The sequence below is a fragment of the Ascaphus truei genome, unplaced genomic scaffold (assembly GCF_040206685.1).
Source record: "Ascaphus truei isolate aAscTru1 unplaced genomic scaffold, aAscTru1.hap1 HAP1_SCAFFOLD_1987, whole genome shotgun sequence".
Taxonomy (NCBI): domain Eukaryota; kingdom Metazoa; phylum Chordata; class Amphibia; order Anura; family Ascaphidae; genus Ascaphus; species Ascaphus truei.
Window position 1 is genome coordinate 7,501 of NW_027454894.1, and position 21,831 is coordinate 29,331.

A 21,831-nucleotide genomic window follows, 5' to 3' on the forward strand; every position below is an offset into this window, starting at 1 on the left:
TGTTCTAACTCTATTTTTTGCTCTTCTTTTCCGTTTGAGAGGAGGGAGTCCCTCACCTCTTCAGCCACACACCAGGAACGCTGGATTGCTTTCAGACGCTCGGAGAGGCGGATACAGTCGTGGATTGCAGGCACTGATTTATCTGGTAAGTACCGCAAACATGCTTGAACAAGGGCCGTAGACATTTTATTTGATGGTTTAGATTATCATTGTCTGTGGTTGTTAGTTATTGGTATTACAGTTTTTTGATGTTGTTACGAATCAAATACATTTTGAAGTAGTAATCCCCTCCGAACTGGGCATTCCTGGCCAATAATGCCCTGGCTGTAAGAGTTGAAGGGCCCAAGCAAAGCCCCCACCTCTATACACACTAACACTGCAGGGGCATCAGAGTGTCTTGTTGTCATGGCAACGGGGGGTGTCACGTAATGTAATTTGTTTAATAAATAATTTTTTAAGGTGTCCCGGTTTTTCATTTTCGAAATCTGGTCACCCTATTCATCAAGCAGAAAAAGTGAAGAAACAATTGTAGTTTTGCAAATGGACGTCATTTTGGCATATCATTAGCTTTGAGGATACCCATTAATATGAAGAAAAATAACATCGATTCCCAATGTAGCCCCCCTTCCCTGGGCCAATCGCAGATCGGGCCCCCTCCTCGGTACTAGGGTCTGGCTACGTGTCTGAGTGTGGTGCATACCTGCTGGCAACAGGGGGGCCTGAGTCTCCCGCGATGGTATGGGGGATGACAGGATCAGGTTTCTGGGGTGAATGCCTCTGTCTCATCAGAGCAGGATGAAATTTCTCTTCAGAAGGACTTGGAGAGACTGGAAACGTGGGCAGGTAAATGGCAAATGAGGTTTAATACAGATAAATGTAAGGTTATGCATTTGGGATGCAAGAATAAAAAGGCGACTTAGAAATTAAATGGAGATATATTGGGGGAATCCTTGATGGAGAAGGATTTAGGAGTGCTTGTAGACAGCAGGCTTAGCAATAGTGCCCAATGTCATGCAGTAGCTGCAAAGGCAAACAAGATCTTATCTTGCATCAAACGGGCAATGGATGGAAGGGAAGTAGACATAATTATGCCCCTTTACAAAGCATTAGTAAGACCACACCTTGAATATGGAGTACAATTTTGGGCACCAATCCTAAGAAAAGACATTATGGAACTAGAGAGAGTGCAGAGAAGAGCCACCAAATTAATAAAGGGGATGGACATTCTAACTTATGAGGAGAGGCTAGCTATATTGGATTTATTTACATTAGAAAAGAGGCGTCTAAGAGGGGATATGATAACTATATACAAATATATTCAAGGACAATACAAGGAGCTTTCAAAAGAACTATTCATCCCACGGGCAGTACAAAGGACTCGGGGCCATCCCTTAAGGTTGGAGGAAAGGAAATTTCACCAGCAACAAAGGAAAGGGTTCTTTACAGTAAGGGCAGTTAAAATGTGGAATTCATTACCCATGGAGACTGTGATGGCAGATACAATAGATTTGTTCAAAAAAAGGTTGGACATCTTTTTAGATGGGAAAGGTATACAGGGATATACCAAATAAGTATATATGGGAAGGATGTTGATCCAGGGATTAATCCGATTGCCAATTCTTGGAGTCAGGAAGGAATTAATTTTTCCCCTTAATGGGGTTTTTTGTTTGCCTTCCTCTGGATCAATAAGTAAGTATAGATATAGAATAAAGTATCTGTTGTCTGAATTTAGCATAGGTTGAACTTGATGGACGTACGTCTTTTTTCAACCTCATCTACTATGTAACTATGTAACTATGTATGTAATGGTGCAGCGCCTCCATCTCTGAGCCCCAGGAATACGGGTGGAATCCTTCCAGAGAGTTCCCCCCCCCCCTCGGGGATGAGAGATTCCAGTCTCACACTGTATATCTTTATAAGCAGCCGCAGCTCTTTATTCACAGCAGCAGAATAGCAGCAACAAGACTATCAATCAGGTACAGGGTGTCTTCCTCCACACAGGACTGCTCTCCCTCAGGATGGTCTCTGTGTCCCTGCCACCACCCCAGGTCAAGGGCACCCAGGGTGGAGCTAGCTCTTCCCTCGCCCCCTAAACAGGGTGAGAGGAATTGGTCCACCTCCCTAACTAAAGTTGCATCAGCTCTACTCAGAGGCTGATGGCTCCCCTTCTCCAACGGCCAATTGATATAGGCTCTCTCTGTCACCCTGGGCCAGCCAGGTGACAGACTCAGCAGACTCTAACTCTGGACTGAACTCTTAACTCTGACACACACTTCTACTAAATAGGAAGTGCACTGCTCTTTATGATATTGGCAGGCACTGCCCCTGTGTCTCTGCCTACCACACAGGGTCAGGTACCAATTTCAGGAATGTCCCGTTATTAGCGTAAACACAACAGAGTTCCATGGATCTAGCATTAAGACTGTAAGCTCTGCAGGCCAGGGATTTCCTTTCCTATTGTCTGATTTTGTTTGTTGCACTTATTGTACTATAATTCTCTGTACTGTATTGCCTCTCTTATAAAGCGCTATATAAATAAATATTTACATACATAATATATCTTAATGCATCTTAAGACACCTTAGAGTTCCCTCTATAAGACACTTTATGGTCCACTCAAGTGAATAGTCTGTAAGTAGGGTGACCATTCGTCCCGGTTTTGCCGGGACAGTCCCGTTTTTTTCTGCCCTGTCCCGATTTTAGCTCCGTCCCGGTTATGTCCCGGTTTTTGTCCCTGGTCCCGGTATTGCGGGGCAGCGGCGGTGAGGAGAATGTGGCGGCCGGTATGTATTTTCTATGTGTGTGTGTGAATGCTGCCGGGGAGACTGAACGAAGGAGAATGCCGGGGGCGGGACTTAGAATGCCGGCCGGCCCGCATGGGATTGGATGAATGATGATGCCGGGGGCGGGACTTAGAATGCCGGCCGGCCCGCATGGGATTGGATGAATGATGATGCCGGGGGCGGGACTTAGAATGCCGGTTGGCCCGCAGGGGATTGGTTGCAGGCAGGTCAGAGGAAGCCGGGGGCGGGACTTCCGCTTTGTGCAGAGCACACGTGTCTTCCCGCTCCCGGCTCCTCTGTTCGCGGTGAGTGTCCCCTTTCTGTCCCGGGTCCCAGCCAGGGGGGGTAATAGGAGGTGGTAGCGGGGGTGCGCCTACCTTTGTACCACCTTGTACCTTTGCCCCCCCGGCGCTCCCACCATTGCCCCCCCGGCGCTCCCACCATTGCCCCATCGGCGCTCCCACCTTTGCCCCCCGGCGATCCCACCTTTGCCCCCCGGCGCTCCCACCTTTGCCCCATCGGCACTCCCACCTTTGCCCCCCGGCGCTCCCACCTTTGCCCCCCCGGCGCTCACAGCTTTGCCCCCCCAGTGGGTGTGTGTGTGTGAATCAGTGTGTGTGTGTGTGTGTGTGTGTGTGAATCAGTGTGTGTGTGTGTGTGTGTGTGTGTGTGTGTGTGTGTGTGTGTGTGTGTGTATTAGTGGGTGTGTGTGTGTATCAGTGTGTGTGTGTGTGTGTGTGTGTGTGTATCAGTGGGTGTGTGTGTGTGTATCAGTGTGTCTGTATCTGTGTGTGTGTGTGTATCAGTGTGTGTGTATGTGTATCAGTGTGTGTGTGTGTGTGTGTGTGTGTGTGTGTATTTGTGTGTGTGTGTGTGTGTGTGTGTATGTGTATCTCTGTCTGTTTGTGTATCTGTGTGTGTGTGTGTATCTGTGTGCGTGTGTATCTGTGTGTCTGTGTGTGTGTGTGCGTGTATCAGTGTGTGTGTGTGTGTATCAGTGTGTGTGTGTGTATCAGTGTGTGTGTGTGTGTGTGTTTCAGTGTGTGTGTGTGTTTCAGTGTGTGTATCAGTGTGTGTATCAGTGTGTGTGTGTGTGTGTGTGTGTGTGTGTGTGTGTGTGTGTGTGTATCAGTGTGTGTGTGTGTGTGTGTGTGTGTGTGTGTGTGTGTGTGTGTGTGTGTGTGTGTATGTGTGAATCAGTGTGTGTGTGTGTGTGTGTGTGTGTGTGTATTAGTGTGTGTGTGTGTGTGTATCAGTGTGTGTGTGTGTGTGTATCAGTGTGTGTGTGTGTGTATGTATCAGTGGGTGTGTGTGTATCAGTGTGTCTGTATCTGTGTGTGTGTGTGTGTGTGTGTGTGTGTGTGTGTGTGTGTGTGTGTGTGTGTGTGTGTGTGTGTATCAGTGTGGCTTTTTTGGCGATAAGCTGGTGATAAGTGGCTTATCGCTGCTTACTGCATGAGGGCCTTAGGGAGGATTTGTTCCTTTAAAGTACACCTAGTTTGGCATAGGATTTGGATGTCAGGGTATCAATGTGCAACCCAAATGTTAAATGGGAGTTGAATGCCCAGATATTTCAAACAAGTAACAGGGGCTAGGATGGTTTTAGAGCTGGTTTTTATCTGAAGCTCTGTCATTGGTAGCTTTAGCAATTTAGCTCTGGTCCCAAATACCATTGTTACAGTCTTGTCAGTGTTTAAAATCAGTTTGTTTTGGGAAATCCAGTATCAAGTCTCAAAAAATCAGATTGAAGTATGTGTTCAAGGTCAGAGAGGCGAGGGCTGCGTGCATATAGGATAAGATCTAAGGCCTCTCATAATAACCCGTTAGGAATATTAATTCCTCATCTATCCGACATAAGTATAAAATATAGTCTACCAAGACCCCCAATACAGAGTTACCCACCTTATACGGGAGCAGCTGCCAGACGAGTATAGTAAAAGTATCTTATTTCTTTTACCACTGGAGGGCAGCGTGGAGTTACACGGAGTGGCGCCCGTAAGGACGACGTGCCAGTTAGGCGGAAGGAGAAGCGCACACACTTTTATGTGAAACGGATATATTTGGGGAGGGATTTAGGAGTCTGAGTAAGAAAATTAACCATTTAAATATGTACAGATTTAATCCCACTTTTGGAAATTAGGGATGTTGCCTAAAAGTTTGAGAATGCATAAAGTGCCACCCATGGGCTTTAATGAAGCAGCATTTGTGGGCTAAATGGAACAGCATCCTGTATAAAGGTATTTTGGGCTCGATATAAATAATTGATGCCAAAAACTAATATTAAGTAAATTGAGAATGGAAAAAACTTCAGCACAAACGTACAGAATGTGATATTCTGAGAGATCTTACAGATGTTATCAAATCCCACAATGAATATATAGAAAATGTCTGTATAGAACGAGTCAAACAAGAATACGCCAATAAAACGTTTAAAGCTGCAGTTCAGTCTTTTTTTTAAATTTTATTTATTTTTTTACTTCAATAGTTTCATGTGGGCAATCTCTAATTACCTAAAGAACTGTATAGCTGCAGGTCAATTCGTTCTCCATGTATTGATATTTGAAATTTGGTGACATAATTAGTGAAGGGATCTGTTTTTCTTCTGTCACTCAGTGGAAGCTCATGAATATTCATGAGCACTCCTGCACTGACATGTGCTACAGGGAGGGCAGGGCTGACAAAGGGGTGTGCCAGGGCTTGTGACAGGACATGAAGGGGCAGTGCCTTAGCAAATGGCTGTTAAAATAGAATACAAGAAAATTGGTCTTTCAAAGTTGTTTTTTTAAAAACAGAAAATGCTAAAAGTATTTTTTCTTAATACAGAACTGATTTATTAAAAAAAACACACATGCAGGATATTGACTGAACTGCAGCTTTAATTGGGAGATACAGGGGCCACAATTCAGGTCATTTAGCTGAAAGAAGGGAAGCCAGTCAGCCGGTAGAGCAGGTCAGCCGGTCAGCCAGTAGAGCAGGTCAGCCGGTAGAGCAGGTCAGCCGGTCAGCCAGTAGAGCAGGTCAGCCGGTCAGCTCTGAGATCAGCATTACTTATATCTCCTAACCTTTGCCCCCTGCATGTAATGCTGCAGGACAGCCTACACTGCATATACTGTACATGAGATACTTAACCCTTTCTTTTCGCTCGACTCTAATCTGAATGATTTGCAAATTGGTTTGTAATTAAAGAGATATTTGTAGCAGAATCCCATGTATGTTATTTTTACCTTTTTAGATACCGTTTTGTGTAATAAAAGATATGACAGATCTTGCACTTGTGTTTTGGCAGAAGTGTATATGTGACCCTATAAACCTTCTTCACACCCGGGCTTGGCAGCGTGACACTAGTGCAGCATCCTGGGTAAGAATCACTGAGCTGTTAGCAATAGATACAACGGATAGAAAAGACACTACACATAGGTTTGATTAAAGAGAGTATTTTATTTAAATAATTAATCTCTTTGCTGGGAGGGGCCTGCAGCACATTGCAGAGCGATATAGTAACACGCAGAGCAATGCACTGCAGGCCCCTCCGGCAGCGAAGGGGTGAAGACCAATGCAGGATGTATAAAGATCTCACTGATAATTCATGCACAAAGGGCAGTTTGTTGCTGTGATCCAGAGGAAGGCGAAACATAACCCCTGCTGTGCAATGGGGGGAAAAAATTTCTTCCTGACCCCATTAAATGGCGATCGTAGGGTCCCTGGATCACTGCGCAGTGAGATCAGATGGAGCAGCACAGATCAGCGTTGTTATACACAGGGGCACACTCGGTATATAGAGATGCGGGTGACGGGGCCCTTGTGCCCCTGTGTATAACTCACCTGCTCCCCCATCCCCCTGCATATCTATCCCATTCACCCCTTTTCCTCCCGCATACCTCGCAGGGCCGGCCGTCCATTAGGCGGTCGCCTAGCGCGCAGAGGTCCTAGGGGCGCATTAATAATCATTATTATTTTTTCCTCTTATTATTTCTAATTTATTTATCTTTTTTTTTTGAAAATTATTTTTATTTTTTTTATCCAGTATTTTGGCGCCCTTTTATTTTTATTTTGCGTCGCGCTGGGGTGCGGTCGCACCCCCTGCAGCCCCGATAGCTACGCCACTGTTTATTTTATTATTTTATTTATCTTATTAATTTTTATACAACTGGGGCACAAATTTTAAGTTTCGCCTCGGGCGCATGAAACCCGTGCTCTGGCCCTGCTCCTTGTTCTCTCTCTCCCTCTCACGCCCAATATCCCTATCTCCCTCTAGTACCTGCCCCTCCCGCAGCCTTCCTGATCTTATCTGCGGTCCTGCGGGCAAACCAACTTCTCAGGGCCCCTAGAAAACCCCTGTATCTACGCCCTGGCTCCTCTGCTACCTGCTCCCGGGGTCTTCTCCTCCGCCTAAAAAAGGTGAAGCAGCAGATCCGTCCACACCTCTCGTATACTCCTTCGCCATGGCCCACCTCGTCGCCAGACTTGACATCCGCTTCGTCGTCTGCCTCATCGGCCGCCTTGTAGCCCACCTCTTCGCACCACTTGACGCCCGCTTTGTCGTATGCCTCATCGTCCGCCTCGTAGCCCGCCTCGTCGTCTGGTGGCACGAAGGGCTCCACCTTCGTGCGTGTCCTGACCTGCAGGAGACATGAAGTGTTTGTAACCAGGGACAGTGATACTCTGTATCGCAAGAGCTCCTGTGCCACGTATACCCCCTCCCCAATACCACGTTATACCGCCCTCCACGGGGCAAATACCCGTTATACCCACCTCCCCAGGCCCAGTACCCAGTTATACACCCCTCCCCAGGCCCAATACCCTGTTATACACCCCTCCCAAGGCCCAGTACCCTGTTATACACCCCTCTCCAGGCCCAGTACCCTGTTATACACCCCTCCCCAGGCCCAGTACCCTGTTATACACCCCTCCCCAGGCCCAGTACCCTGTTATACACCCCTCCCCAGGCCCAGTACCCTGTTATATACCCCTCCCCAGGCCCAGTACCCTGTTATACGCCCCTCCCCAGGCCCAGTACCCGTTATACCCACTTCACCAGGCCCAGTACCTGTTATACCCACCTCACCAGGCCCAGTACCCATTATATACCCCTCCCCAGAACTCCGTTATACGTCCCTCCCCAGGATCCTTTACACACACACTCCCCAGACGCAGGACCCCCTACGGTGGAGGTGTAATGTCACATGGGTAGTGGAAGGTTTCCCAGAGAAGGTGTCCATGTGCCACAGCTGTTTCATCACCTTGGGTGAGAAGTCTCCCTACTCTGGAAAAACAGAAATAAACTGTGCGCTACTATCTATCTCCTTATTATAATTGAATACAGTGCAGTGACTAAACCATATATAAATAAAGTAAACCACAATACCACAGTGAATAAGTGATTATATAATTAAATTATAATATAACCGTGTGGTTGATATGGGCGTCTGCTGCTATAAACATTAGGGGTGGCTCAGCACCCCACACACTCTAAGAAATGGAAACAAAAAGAAAACAGCGCACAACGCCAAATAGTGAAGTAAGTAATAGAATGTAATACAATATTAAAGGGGTAATAAATCTGCGTACATCAGATAGAAATAACATGTGCATTTAGTGCATATCACACTGGTTACCACTCTGTAGCTGTAAAACAGGACGGTCTGGCACTCAGCTGTCTCTGCAGGAGCCTCTATGATGGTTCTGGGGCATGGGATCCTTCATGCACTCCTCACACAGCAGGACGCTGCTCACAAGGGGATTCCTTTCAAGCAGCCTGGTAATACTGCAGATTCAGACACTTAGTGGGACCGCTCCTCAACCGGCGATATACTGCCTCCAGGGGAATTCCCCTACAGTCCCCCGTCTCTCCTGTGTAGATTCGCTGCTTTTCCCAGCTGCTATGATCTTAGGGCAGTCCAGAGCTGTTGGAATTGCTCTGCAAACACTTCCGCAACTGCAGGGGCTTACACAGCGTGCCACGATGCCGCTCCGTCACGTGGTGTAGCGGAGTGACGTCACAGTTCTCGTGGCAATGGAGGAATCAATAGGGAGGAAGAAGGAGAGTCCCTTACAGTCTCTTACCGGCGCAGAAATCGCTCAGTTAGCACGGTGGCAGCCAATATAAGCTGATGGTGATACAGATCCAAAGGATGAATATAGGCAAAATTATGGCATGAATACATGCTTACTTCACTATTTGGCGTTGTGCGCTGTTTTCTTTTTGTTTCCCTCCCTACTCTCTGCCTGAGAAGGTGTCCATGTGTCACAGCTGTTTCATCACCTTGGGTGAGAAGTCTCCCTACTCTCTGCCTTTCCTTTCCCTCTCCTGTCAGTCTCTCTCTCCCCCTTTAATCTTATCTATTTTATTTATCTCTGTCCCTCCTTATTTTTGTTTCTATGTATTTCTCTCCCCCCCCCCATGTAAGGCCTGGGATATAGAGGGTTCAGCCGCGCTGAGCCGCGCTCCTGCTCTGCCTCGCCTGCTGAAAATGGTGTTTTTTTCTGTCCTTGCAGGCGAGGCAGTGAGCGCGCTCTGGGGGCGGGGTGGAGGCGGAGCAGTGGCAGAGCGGAGGCGTGTCAGGAGGCGGAGCGGGAAGCGGGGCTAGTCCCCGCTCCCATTGGATGGGAGCGGTCACGTGACCGCTTCTTCGCTTCCCCGAGCAGCAAATTTGAAACTTGCCTGTCTCGGCATAGTTTCTGAGCCTCTGCACGCATGAGCACGCATGCGGAGGGGGAAACTATAGCCGCGCTGATGACAGATGCAGGGGGTTTGTGCATCTGCTCAGCGTGGCTCAGCCCACCTCAGCGAGCTTGAACTTACTAATAGGCCCAGGCCTAATAGGGGCACAAACCTCAGATCTAAGTGTGTGGGGTTCTCTGTCTCTGGAGAGACCCCTAAATGTTCTCTCTTTGTTTGGGGAGACCCCTAAATATTCCCCAGTGTAGCTCGTTTCAAAATAACCCAGAAAAGTAGCCTTGAGCCCTCGGTGACCGGGCGCTATGACCAGAGGGACTAGGCTCTCCCTTACCTGTGAGTGTGGACTACGCCCCCTGGCCTTCCCCCCCCCCTCTGGCAGTGACGTGACACAGCCGGGGGAAGGGCCAGGGAGGTTAGAATTAGACAGAGGCGCGGGGTCAGTCTACGCCCTGCCATGGGAGTCCCGCCCACCCTGCCCTTTATTGTGAATACTGGTAAATATGTTGGTTGTACGTGTTTAAAAGAAAAAAAAGAATAAATAAACAATGAAAATGAATAACAGAAATAAAATAAAAGGTGGCTGGGAGTGGCGAGTGGGCGCGGCTCATTTACACGTGCGTTCCTGGGCCCATTCTCGCCAGAAAGGCGGGGCCCGGCTAGGGGGGAGTTACGGGCCATTGGATCGGGTACCTTTGGCCTTTACCCAATGAGCGAGCACTCTGGCAGGGGGTTGGCACTAATTAGGTTAATTGAAGTTTTACTAAAAAGCAGCGGCCGCCAGACCTCGTGTTTGTGGTTATTTATGTATTGGTTATGGTGGGGTTTGGGAAGCCAAGGGAAGGGGGGGAAGGAGAGGGGGTCTCACAGTCTCCGAGGTCAAGTTTCTATTTATCAAAAATACATTGAGTTACCTCTGGTTTCCAGGCATGTCCTGGGGGAGTTATCACAGAGACACAGAAGCGTCGCTGAGTTTGGGTGAGTAACTCCCTTAACCTCTCAGCAGTTGAATTCCCCCTTGGCGCTAACACGTTAAAAACAAGCGTTGCTATTTCTTTGCATGAAGTTGCAGGTAATTGGAAGAGTTACACAGTGACGGCTATTTCATCACTCGAAACGGTCTTTTCGGTATTGTTCTCGGTCTTATTTCCAGCTTCACATCGGGTATCCATATCCATTCTTCGCCTCTGATCTGTATGCAGGACAATGCTTTAAAGCTGCAGTTCAGTCAATATCCTGCATGTGTGTTTTTTTTTTTTTTTTTATAACTTTGGTTTTATTGGGTGAAATACATCTTACATGGTAACACTCTCCATTATCTCCAAATATATCACCATAATAAAACCTTCATTTTTGTTTTATACAAACCTTCCAAAATGTTGACGAACTAGACTCACAAGACGAACAGGGGGGGAAGACATGCCCAATGGATACTGGGGCAGGGAGGGGGGGGAAGGGAGGGCTGGGGAAGGGAGAGGAGGAGGGGGGGATGCTCTGTGAACGATCCAAACTGCTGCTGTCAGGTGGGCTTCCGCGTACTATGCTTCTTTTGCTCCCCCTGAGACCCCACCGGTCGTCTTCACCTCCATATATCTCCCATGGCCTGGGTCTCACACCTGCTCTGGGCCTACGGTCACTAAGCTGTCCAGGATCCCTTTCATTACCGGAGAATGCATTTACCGGTAATCATTGCAGAATTGTGGTGATATCTATTCCCGGGATGTCTGTCTGTGCCAACCAAGGCTCCCAGACTTTTAGAAAATTTGAGCCGGTGTCGTTGACCAGACTCGTCAACTGTTCCATCCGGCACACAAACCAAATTCTGTTTCTAATCTTCGGGAGAATTGGAATCTCTGTTTGTTTCCATACTGCTGCGATCTGGCATCTGGTGGCAGTGGCCAGATGTGCTATTAATTTATGTGTGGCGTTTGAAAGCCCCTTGACTCGTCTGCCCAATAGGAATAGCCACGGGTCTAAGGGGATCTCCACATCCAATAGTCTTTGGAGCCAATCCTTCATTTCCTCCCAAATGGGGGTTATCTTTGCGCAAGACCACAGCATATGAAACAGGTCCGCTCTCTCCCCGCACTGTTTGGGGCAGAGCGGGGAGTAGCCTTTGACAAATTTAGATAGTTTAGCGGGCGTATAATACCACCTCATCAGGACCTTATATGCATTCTCCTTTAATGTGGTACAGATGGAGCTTTTGGCCGCCACCTGCAGGATCCTGTCCCAGTCTTCGTCCTCTAAAGTCCCACCTAGGTCTGCCTCCCACTGTCTCATGTATGAAAGTCTGGGTTGATCGTCCGTCTCCGGGCATACTACTTCCCTGTACATTCTAGACGTTAGTCCCCTTGTGTCCGTATCTCTTGAACAGAGCTGCTCAAAATTTGTTCTCCGAGGCCGAATAGGGGCTTCATTGTAGAAGGCCCTAATCTGGAGGTATCTAAAAAATTCCGTGTTAGGCAAATTTTTCTCTTCTCTAATATGATCAAATGTTTTTATGTGTAGTCTGCCCTCCAGATCTTTCAGACAGAGATATCCTGCTTGGATCCATTTTGAAAAGATCGTACTATCCATCCCTGGAGCAAAGTTTAGGTTCCCCCAGATAGGGGTCATTAGAGAGTGTAGGGACGTGAGATGGCATTTGAGCTTAACTGCGTCCCAGACCTTCAAGGAGCTAGCCATGGTCTGCAGAGGTGTCTGCATTACGGCCCGACTCTTACAGGGCAGCCAAATTAGATTCTTAATATCTATTGGTGAGCAACATTCTTTTTCTAATGCTACCCACCGGCGAAGATTCGGGTCTGTGTGCCACTGCACAATCTGGCTCAGTTGCGCTGCTTTGTAGTAGGCGAACAGACATGGCACCCCCAACCCTCCTCTCAAGGTCGGCCTCCTCAAGATTGCTCTATTAATTCTCGTGTTTTTCCTATTACAGATAAATTTTGTTATCAGGGACTGTAGCGAGAGGATATCTTCTCTTACCAGGGGGATCGGGAGGGCCTGGAAAAGGTACAGCACCCGTGGCAGGAGATTCATCTTAACACTGTGTATGCGGCCTATCCACGAGATACTGCACTCCGCCCATTTCCCGATATCCTCACGAAGAGTCCGAAACAACCTGGGATAGTTAGCTTTGTACAAAGCCTTATATTCTTTTGTGATGTATACCCCTAAATATTTGATCATAGAGGGTTGCCACTTAAAATTGAAATTTAGAGCGATTAATTTTTCTACTTGTTTGGGTAAATTTATATTGAGGGCTTCCGATTTGGCCTGATTAATTTTGAACCCTGAAATTTGTCTAACGGTCCCCAGAATTGAGAAGACGTTGGGCAGGGAGGTGAGAGGTTGTGACAATGTCAGGATCACATCATCTGCGTAGAGCGCCACTTTGTGTGCTTGCCCTTTTACAGTTAGTCCCGTAATATCCGGGTTGTTTCTGATATGTGCCGCCAAGGGTTCCACGCATAGGGCGAACAACAAGGGGGACAACGGGCATCCCTGGCGCGTGCCGCTCTTAATTAGGAATTGCTCGGAGGAGAAACCCTGATGCCTTACCCTTGCCGCTGGCCCCTTGTAGAGTGCCATAATGGCTTCCAAGAGGCGTCCCTCAAAGCCGAATGCTCCAAGCGTCTTCCTCAGATAGGGCCAATCTATTCTATCGAAGGCTTTTTCAGCGTCCAGACTTAATACCATTGACTGGATGTTTTGTTTCTGTGCCAAATCTATCAGATCTATTATCCGTCTGGTATTGTCTGCCGCTTGCCTTCCTCCAATAAACCCGACCTGATCCGGATGAACTAACCTGGGCAGGACGGTACCCACTCTATTGGCTAGTAATTTGGAGAAAATTTTGATATCCGTGTTAATCAATGAGATGGGCCGGTAGCTCTTGCAGTCTGCCGGGTCCTTGCCAGGTTTATGGATCAGGGAGATTGACGCCTGCAGCATCTGGGCTGGGAATGAGGCCCCATGTAGTATAGAGTTAAAGAGCTTCAATAGGTGTGGGGCTAATTTTTTCAAATATTTTTTATAGTATAAGTTGGAGAAGCCATCTGGCCCGGGCGCCTTGGCCGGTTTAAGTGACTTTACAACTTCCGTTAACTCTTCTAAAGAGAAGTCCGACTGTAACGCTTCTTTCTCCACCCTGCTCAGTGTCGGCAATTTGGCTTCTTTTAAGAATTCCCCTAGATTATCCCTCGTCTTTTGATTGTGTATGACCTTACCTCCATCGTACAGTGTCTCGTAGTAGTTTTTGAATTCCGCCACGATCCGCTCAGGATTGGAAGTGAGGTCTCCCCCTTGTGTGCGTATAGTTTGTATGTGGTAATTAGGGATTTTGTTTCTCAGTTTGTTTGCCAATAGGGTGTCTGGTCTGTTCGCCTTTTCAAAGTACCTACGCCTGGACCAGCTCATCTCCTTTTCTGCCTGGGAGGCTAGTTTGATGTTCAATTGCTGTTTGATATCTGCTAATGCTCGCAGCGTGTCCGCGTTTCTATATAGTTTATGCGCCTTTGATAGGGTCGCCAGCTTGTCCTGTAGGACCTTGATTTGCTTCTCTTGATCCCTCCTGCGCCTAGCAGCCAGGCACATGAGGGATCCTCTGAGCGTTGCCTTATGGGCCTCCCACAGGGTAGTGTTGGACGAGACACTCCCTACGTTCTCAGCAAAGAAGTCTGTGATTCTGTCTCCTATCTCTCTCTGTATGTCTGGGATTTTGAGCAATAATTCATTAAGCCTCCAATTTGCTCCAGGTCTGGCCCGCAGATCTAGTGAGCACCGCAGCTCAATGGGTGCGTGGTCGGACCACGAAATATCGTGGATCCCTGAGTGGGAGACCACCGGAACCAATCTATTGGATACAAGGAAGTAGTCCAGCCGGCTGTATCGGTTGTGGGGGTGAGAGAAAAAGGTGTAGTCTCTACTTCTGGGGTGTTGTTCCCGCCATATGTCTACTAATTGGCAATCTTTTAACCCCTGTGTGATTTGCCGAATGTCCATCTTAGGGGGGGCATCCGTAGACGTGCATCTGTCTAATTTGGGATTTAGGGTCCTGTTTAGGTCACCTGCTATTATCATCTTTCCCTTAGCCTCCCTGTGGAGCTTTCTAAAGAAGAGGGAGAAGAAATCCGCCGAGGCTTCGCAAGGTGCATAGACCGATGCTAACGTAAGCGGGTTTCCTTGTAGTGACCCCACTAAGATTAAGAATCTGCCCTCTCTATCTACAACCTTCCTCTCAACTAGAAAATCTAACCTGTTATGTATAGCTATTGCGACCCCTCTTTTTTTAACTTGTGCGGATGCCATGTGTACTACTCTGCAATCTTTGTCCCAGAATTTTGGGTAACTATCTCTAGAGAAATGCGTTTCCTGGAGAAACAGTATATCGGCCCTGAGACGTTTGTAGTCCCGCAAGGCCAGCTTGCGTTTTGCTGGGCCGTTGAACCCCTTCACATTGTGAGATATGCATCTGACCTCATTACTCATAGTGTTTTATTGATGACCTGATTCTGTCGTTGACTTCTTGCGCCCTTCGGGGCCCTCTGGGAGGTGCATGGATTTCAGTTTCAGCAACTCTCTTTGCGGAGCGTCTCCTCATCTGCCTCTTGATGGGTGGGTAGGGTACGCGAAAAGGGAGAGTGGTACAAAGGGAAAAAACATTAGGAGAGGATACATACAAATCAAAACACTCAAACATATATACGTTTATACACATGTAACTGATACCGGAACCAGGCCTTCCCTGACCTACTTCCCGCATCACTGCCTTTCGGATTGAGGACCTGGCGAGTCCCGGACCCTGCCCCCCTCCCTCTCTCCGAAGGTCTTTAGGTGGTTCTGGGAGACCCCCCCCCATCACCCCCTGCTTGAGGCTTATGCCGACTTCGGGGTAGACCAGCCGGTTCCCACCCCGTGTCCGCGCATCTCATACACCCTAAATGGTAAATGGGGATATATCCCCTAACTTGTTAACTGCACAACTTGGCCTAATGTGACTGTGTTTGCCAATCCAACTTTTAAGAATCAATTCTCTATCCTGTTGCCCCTTGCCTCTCTCTCCGAGTCACCAACCATGTTCTTCAGATTCCCAGCTTACTATACTTAACCCTGCCTCGCTCTACCCATGCTACCTCTCTCCTATCTGCTTACTTCCCCCCACCTGCTTCCAACTATCCCTAGCCTGCACATCCACATTCTCCTCCCCTGCGACCTCTCCGCCCCCCATCTCTTGCTCTCTTCTCTATCTCTGATACCTTTATTTTTAATTCTCACTCTTATATTCCCTCACTCTGCCTTTCCCCCTCGCCTACTTACTTATGCCCTCTTTTTTCTCCTTCCTATTATTTTAGCCTTCCTTGCTCCCATATCTAGTCTAAAACCTACTTCCCTGAGCCCCTCTCGGCTACCTCCTGTTATTACTATATCTGAAGCTCCCTTCTTCTACAATCTAGTCGGCTCTCCGCTTAATTTACCCCCTTTCCCAAGGCCTTCAAGTCCCATATATAGTATCTTCCCTCCTGTTCCGAGTGGGAGACTTCCGCGGCATTCTGCAGATCTTTCGCGCCTTCCGGTGCGGTGCGTCTCTGTCTGATGACGTCATCTGATTCCTTTGCCACCTCCAAGATGGCGCCTGTCGCTGTGCATCCGCCCTCGGCTGTCAGCTGGTTTCCTGTTTCCTGTGACCGGACGCCATTTTGAGGAGTGCTCCGCCATGAGGAGGAGGTGTGGCGCGCTGCTTCTTCCCGCCTTAGGAGAGCCGCTGCCGTCTGCGTCTCACGCTGGAACTCACCATGCTCCGGCCTCAGCGCCATCTTTTGCTGAATGGAGGTAAGTCCGTTTACTTTTTGCAGGGATTGAGCTGCCCATCCGTTTACCCTGGGTCGGTCACCCCCCGTTCCAGGGCGGATGTGATCTTCTTGCTTCCCCCCTGGCCGTGCCATTTGGTGAGGGCGCGTCTGTATGACCCGTCCGGGTCAGAGGCATAACTGGGCGACATTAGGCTGATGAATGGCCGGTTTACCCACCCCTCCGGTTAGTGTGTCCAGTGGGCAGGTAGATAACAAGCAGTGGGGCTAGATAGTTTGTAACAGCATGATAACTTTAAAACTGCGCAACTGTGCGCTAGTGTGGGAGGACCGGTGCCATATTTCAGCGCTTCCCTTTTGTCCGAGGGTATCCAGGCCCTCCACTCCACTCCGGCTCCAGCACTTCTGCCTCCTCCGTTGGGGGTGCCGGGGCACCTTTGAGGCCCAGTTTGCTTAAGAATTCCGGGCCGTCTGCGGGGTCTTTTATGTGGAGTGCCCTCCCGTTCCTGGTTACCTGCAACCCGAACGGAAAGGTCCACCTGTACCGCACATTCTGCTCTCTGAGGGCCCTTGTAATGGGGAACAGGCCGCGGCGCCTGAGAAGCGTGGCTGGGGATAGATCTTGGAAGATCAGCATCCTGTTCCCCTCAAAGTCCACAGATGGCAGGGGCCTCGTCAGTCGTAGGATAGCTTCCTTCGTGGTGAAGTAGTGTAACCTAATTATAATGTCTCTGGGCTGCTCGTTATGTACTGGACGAGCCCGGAGGGCTCTGTGGCATCTGTCCATTGCCCGGGCCTCCTTGTTTAGGTCGGGGAGAAGGGTCTCAATCCAGCGGGTGACATAGTCATTGCAATCCTCTATCCCCTCTGAGACTCCCCGGATCCGTAGATTGTTCCTTCTATCCCGGTTCTCAGCATCTTCCTGTCTCTCCCGCAGCTCGTCAATTTGTTTCTGTAAGTCCCCCGATTTTTTGTCAGTCCTTTGTACTGCCTTTATGGTCTGGTCCACCTTCCGTTCCAAGTCATCAGTTCTGGTGCCCAGCTTCCCCACATCCCGTTTAATTTCTTTTATGTCCGCTTGCAGGAGCGATTTAAGGTCATTATATAACCTCTCAAAATCGCACCTTCTGACTGGTAATAGTGCTTGGTCGCTGGGGGGGTCGTCCTCACCTTCCGTTTCATTATCTGTGCCGGGGTTTGATGTTGGCGCCATTTCCTCCCTGCTCCCGCTTGTGCTAGCGCCGCCAAAGTAATTCCTTACATCGACCGTTTTCGTTTTTTTCTGCGCCTCCGGTTTCTTCGGTGCCATCCTGGGATGTTCAGACAGGCTGCTGGCACTGATTATTGTAAAGATCTTTATTATTTGGGTGTTTTTAAGTTGTTTTATGTGTCGCGCGGCACGGAGCTAGATTCCTATGCTGCCATCTCCGTTGCCGTCCCGCATGCGCCTCCATGTGTGTTTTTTTTAATAAATCAGTTCTGTAGTAAGAAAAAATACTTTTAGCATTTTCTGTTTTTAAAAAAACAACTTTGAAAGACCAATTTTCTTGTATTCTATTTTAACAGCCATTTGCTAAGGCACTGCCCCTTCATGTCCTGTCACAAGCCCTGGCACACCCCTTTGTCAGCCCTGCCCTCCCTCTAGCACATGTCAGTGCAGGAGTGCTCATGAATATTCATGAGCTTCCACTGAGAGACAGAAGCAGAAGAAAAACAGATCCCTTCACTAATTATGTCACCAAATTTCGCCTATCAATACATGGAGAACGAATTGACCTGCAGCTATACAGTTCTTTAGGTAATTAGAGATTGCACACATGAAACTATTGAAGTAAAAAAATAAAAAAAAGACTGAACTGCAGCTTTAATAGGGCCTCTTTGGACTTGAATATTTTGGTTATTGAGGAGGTGGGGGAACAACTTAGCCACACAAGGAAGGATATACTCAAAGTGGAAATCCTCATTGAACAGTCTAGCCCTGGTACGGACGTTGTACAATCATTGGATAGTCTTAAGACCAAGCTGGAAAAAAATTAAAAGTGATCTGATTCACTTTAAGAAGTTGAAATTCAAAAAAGTTGTTAATGACTATAAAGATGGAAGAGTATACCCGTGGCTGAAGCAAGACCCAAAACAACACAAGAACCAAAGAGGGAGAGCACCCCAGGGAGTCCAAGAAGTCCACACCAGTGACTCTGAAGCCCATTCCTCAACAGAACGTCAGAGAGGCCAAAGTCCGGCCCCTTTTTTAGGCCAATCCAAGGACAAGGAGAAAGGAAAAGGAAAATTAGACACGGGGGCCAGGGGAAAGGGAAGATCACCCTATCCCCTACGTACAACGGAGCAGAAATGAGTATGGACACCTTGGTTGTTAATCTGTCTGATTACACTCTTAATCAATGTGAAATGTCTGTCTTAGCTAGGGGGCCCTCATATGTACCTACTACATTGTTTAATGATTTTGATTTGGAGGTTGACCTATTTAAATTTGAACGTGTATTAAACCTTAAATCATTTTTTTCGAACAGGTCTACAGAATCGGTGCATTCCAATATCCAACCAGGGACAGGTAATCCTCCTATGAACAACAACAATAATGAGATTATTATTAAGCGTGCGGACAAGGGGGGTGCCCTAGTAGTGCAGAATTACTCAGATTATAAGGCTGAAACCATCAGACAACTGAGTGACATTAACTGCTACATTAAATTGGATAGGGACCCTACCTTTAACTATGCGAGAGAAATTAAGGAAATGATCCAAATGGGGGTTAATAACCGGTGGATAACAGAGCCTGAATCTGAGTTTCTAACTATGTTGCATCCTAAATGCCCTATTTTCTATACCTTGCCCAAAATACACAAGAATTTAAACAATCCCTCGGGGCGGCCTATTATAGCTGCTATTAATTCATTAAATCAACCCCTTGCAAAATTTGTAGACACATTTCTACAACCTATAGCACAGACAGCCAACTCATACATCAAAGACACGTTTGATTTCCTTGACAAATTAAAAAACTCACCTGGTGATGGGACTAATCATATTCTGGTTAGTTTAGATGTGTCTAGCCTTTATACAATAATCCCCCATGTTGAAGGTCTTGAGATAATCAAGGCCACCCTCATTCGCCATTATAGTGATACTGTTCCAATTGAATACATTATGCTCATTTTACATTTCATTCTCTATAAAAATTATTTTAGATTTGAGAGTGATTTCTTCCTGCAGATTAAGGGGACAGCAATGGGCAGTAATATGGCCCCTGCTTATGCCAACATATACATGACACATTTCGAAGAGCAGTACATCTACAAATCAGACTTTTTAGTGCATATTAAAAGCTATTACAGATATATTGATGATGTTTTTCATATGGACAGGTACGGAGGATCAGCTGTTATCTTTTTTTGAGTATCTTAATGGTCTCCATTCACCGGTCCTCCTCACTAATACATGGAGTACACAGCAACTCTCTTTTTTAGATGTCCTCATTACACAGACTAATGGGGAGTTACATACTGATCTTTTTAGAAAGGATACAGACAGAAATGCAATTTTAAGGGCAGATAGCCATCATCCTCCTTCTCTTATTGATGCATTACCTTTTTCACAGAAAGTCCAGGTCTGCAAAATCACGAGCAGGAAGGATCATATTGAACCAGCTATTGGAGAACTACGTGGTAGATTCCTGGCTAGGGGATATCTTCCTGCGTATATCCTCCTGCTGTGTTAGACCGGGCACTGGATAAAGAGGTAAGTGCTACCAAAAATAAGAAGGAGGACGGGCTTGTATTTACCACTATATACAGTCAAGCTGGTGGTTTTATTAAATCTACCATTCTTAAACACTGGCATATTCTGCAAAATGATGATATATTATCTGAAAGTTGCTGTGTACCACCAATGGTGGCATTCAAAAGAGGGAGAAATCTGGCGGATAGCCTGATACATGCAGATAATGAGGGTAACTACAGAACTCCTCATTTTCTGGAGGGTGGCAGACCGGGTAACTTTAGATGCATGAGCTGCTCGGTCTGTAACAGTCTGACTACCGGTAGTCAATTCAGTCACCCCCAAAGCGGGAGGATCATAAAAATCAAAAATAGAATCACATGTAGATCTGAATATGTAGTGTACGTAATAAAGTGTCCATGTGGTCTTCTTTATGTGGGTAAGACCATAAGAATGTTAAAAACAAGGTTCATTGAACATAAAAGTGTAATTCGAAAAGGTACGGATCTCTCTATTCTTGTGCAACACTGTGTGGAACACAATCATAATGTTGCCTCTTTACGCATCATGGGTATTGAGGCAGTAGCACCTAGACAAGGCACTCCAGATAGGGAGACTTTCTTATTGAGACGTGAAGCATTCTGGATACATGCTTTAAATACCAGCAACGGTATGGGTCTTAATGAGTAACAGAATTTAAAATGCTTCCTTAATAGAAGGTAATTTTTTGTCTTTCTACAGGCATATTTGATCTTGCACCATCCATGGACTCTGCACTTACCAATTGGGAAGATTATCCTTTTTGTGTGTTTTTTTTCCCTTCTTTTTTTCCCCTCCCTCCCTCCCCCTTCCCCTTCCTCCCCCTTCCCCTTCCTCCCCCTTCCCCATCCTCCCTTCCCCTCCCCCCCCCCCCTGGTTGTGTGTACCCATTTCTGACCTAGGTATACACACTAGTATATTCTAAATACTGATGTACTGCATATTCTTATGTGGAATTTCACTGTAACTTTGCAGGATTATACTGATATCATCAGCAGTATACAGTCACATGTTTTTAATAGTATATTGCTGTATTAGTTTTGTGCACATATGCTTTATTAATATTTTGGTGTGTGGTTTATTTACACTTTCAGGGTGATTTATAGGAGTGTCTCACTCCTCCCTGCTCTGACACTGATCCCATGGCGACGGATACATCTTTGTCCAGCCCTGTGAGTACAGTCTTGATTGGTGCACGCCCGCCCCCCCTTACCCCCCCTGACTGCCGGGTCACGCTGACGTCATCATGGGGGAGTGTTCAGTCTGGGGAGAGGTGTGGCTGTGGCTGCAGTCCTCCAAGACAGCTCTATGCTGTATTGCCAGGGATTTAGACCTAGACGTCTGACGTCACTAGGGGGCGCCATATGGTAGCTCTGACGTCATCAAGTGGGCGTCAACATCCTGGTTATGTGGCAGAGCGGGGAGGGGTGAGTATCAGGGGGGTGGTATATATTGTGACTGTTTCTTGTGTTTGTAGCCTTCACCTTGACTGCCGAAACGTTGGACTTTATGGCATATTAAACCTCCTTTGAGTAAGACCGTGTGCCTGCTTCTTCTTCTTTGTCCGGCTACAGGAAGGGTCAGGAGACAGGGAGGACAGAGGCAGGAGAACCCCATCTGGCTCCGGCCTTGCCTGTCCCTACGAATACAAACATACAACCCCTCACTGAATAACATAGCCCTAATCCCATGTAATAATCCTGGGTGTAAACAAAATAATGGTTTTATGAATATTGTAATGGTTTATTAGGGACCTAGGAGGTGGCCAGTGGGGCTGTTATGTGTA

At 47.3% G+C, this 21,831-nt stretch overlaps 1 long non-coding RNA gene across 1 annotated transcript; it reads left to right on the forward strand.

Moving 5' to 3' along the window:
• Positions 1 to 19,907: 19,907 nt before the first annotated feature.
• Positions 19,908 to 21,581, forward strand: LOC142477138 (uncharacterized). The gene is made up of 2 exons (XR_012792191.1): positions 19,908 to 20,027; positions 20,748 to 21,581. It is a non-coding gene; the product is annotated as an uncharacterized LOC142477138 (long non-coding RNA).
• The last annotated feature ends 250 nt before the right edge of the window (positions 21,582 to 21,831 follow it).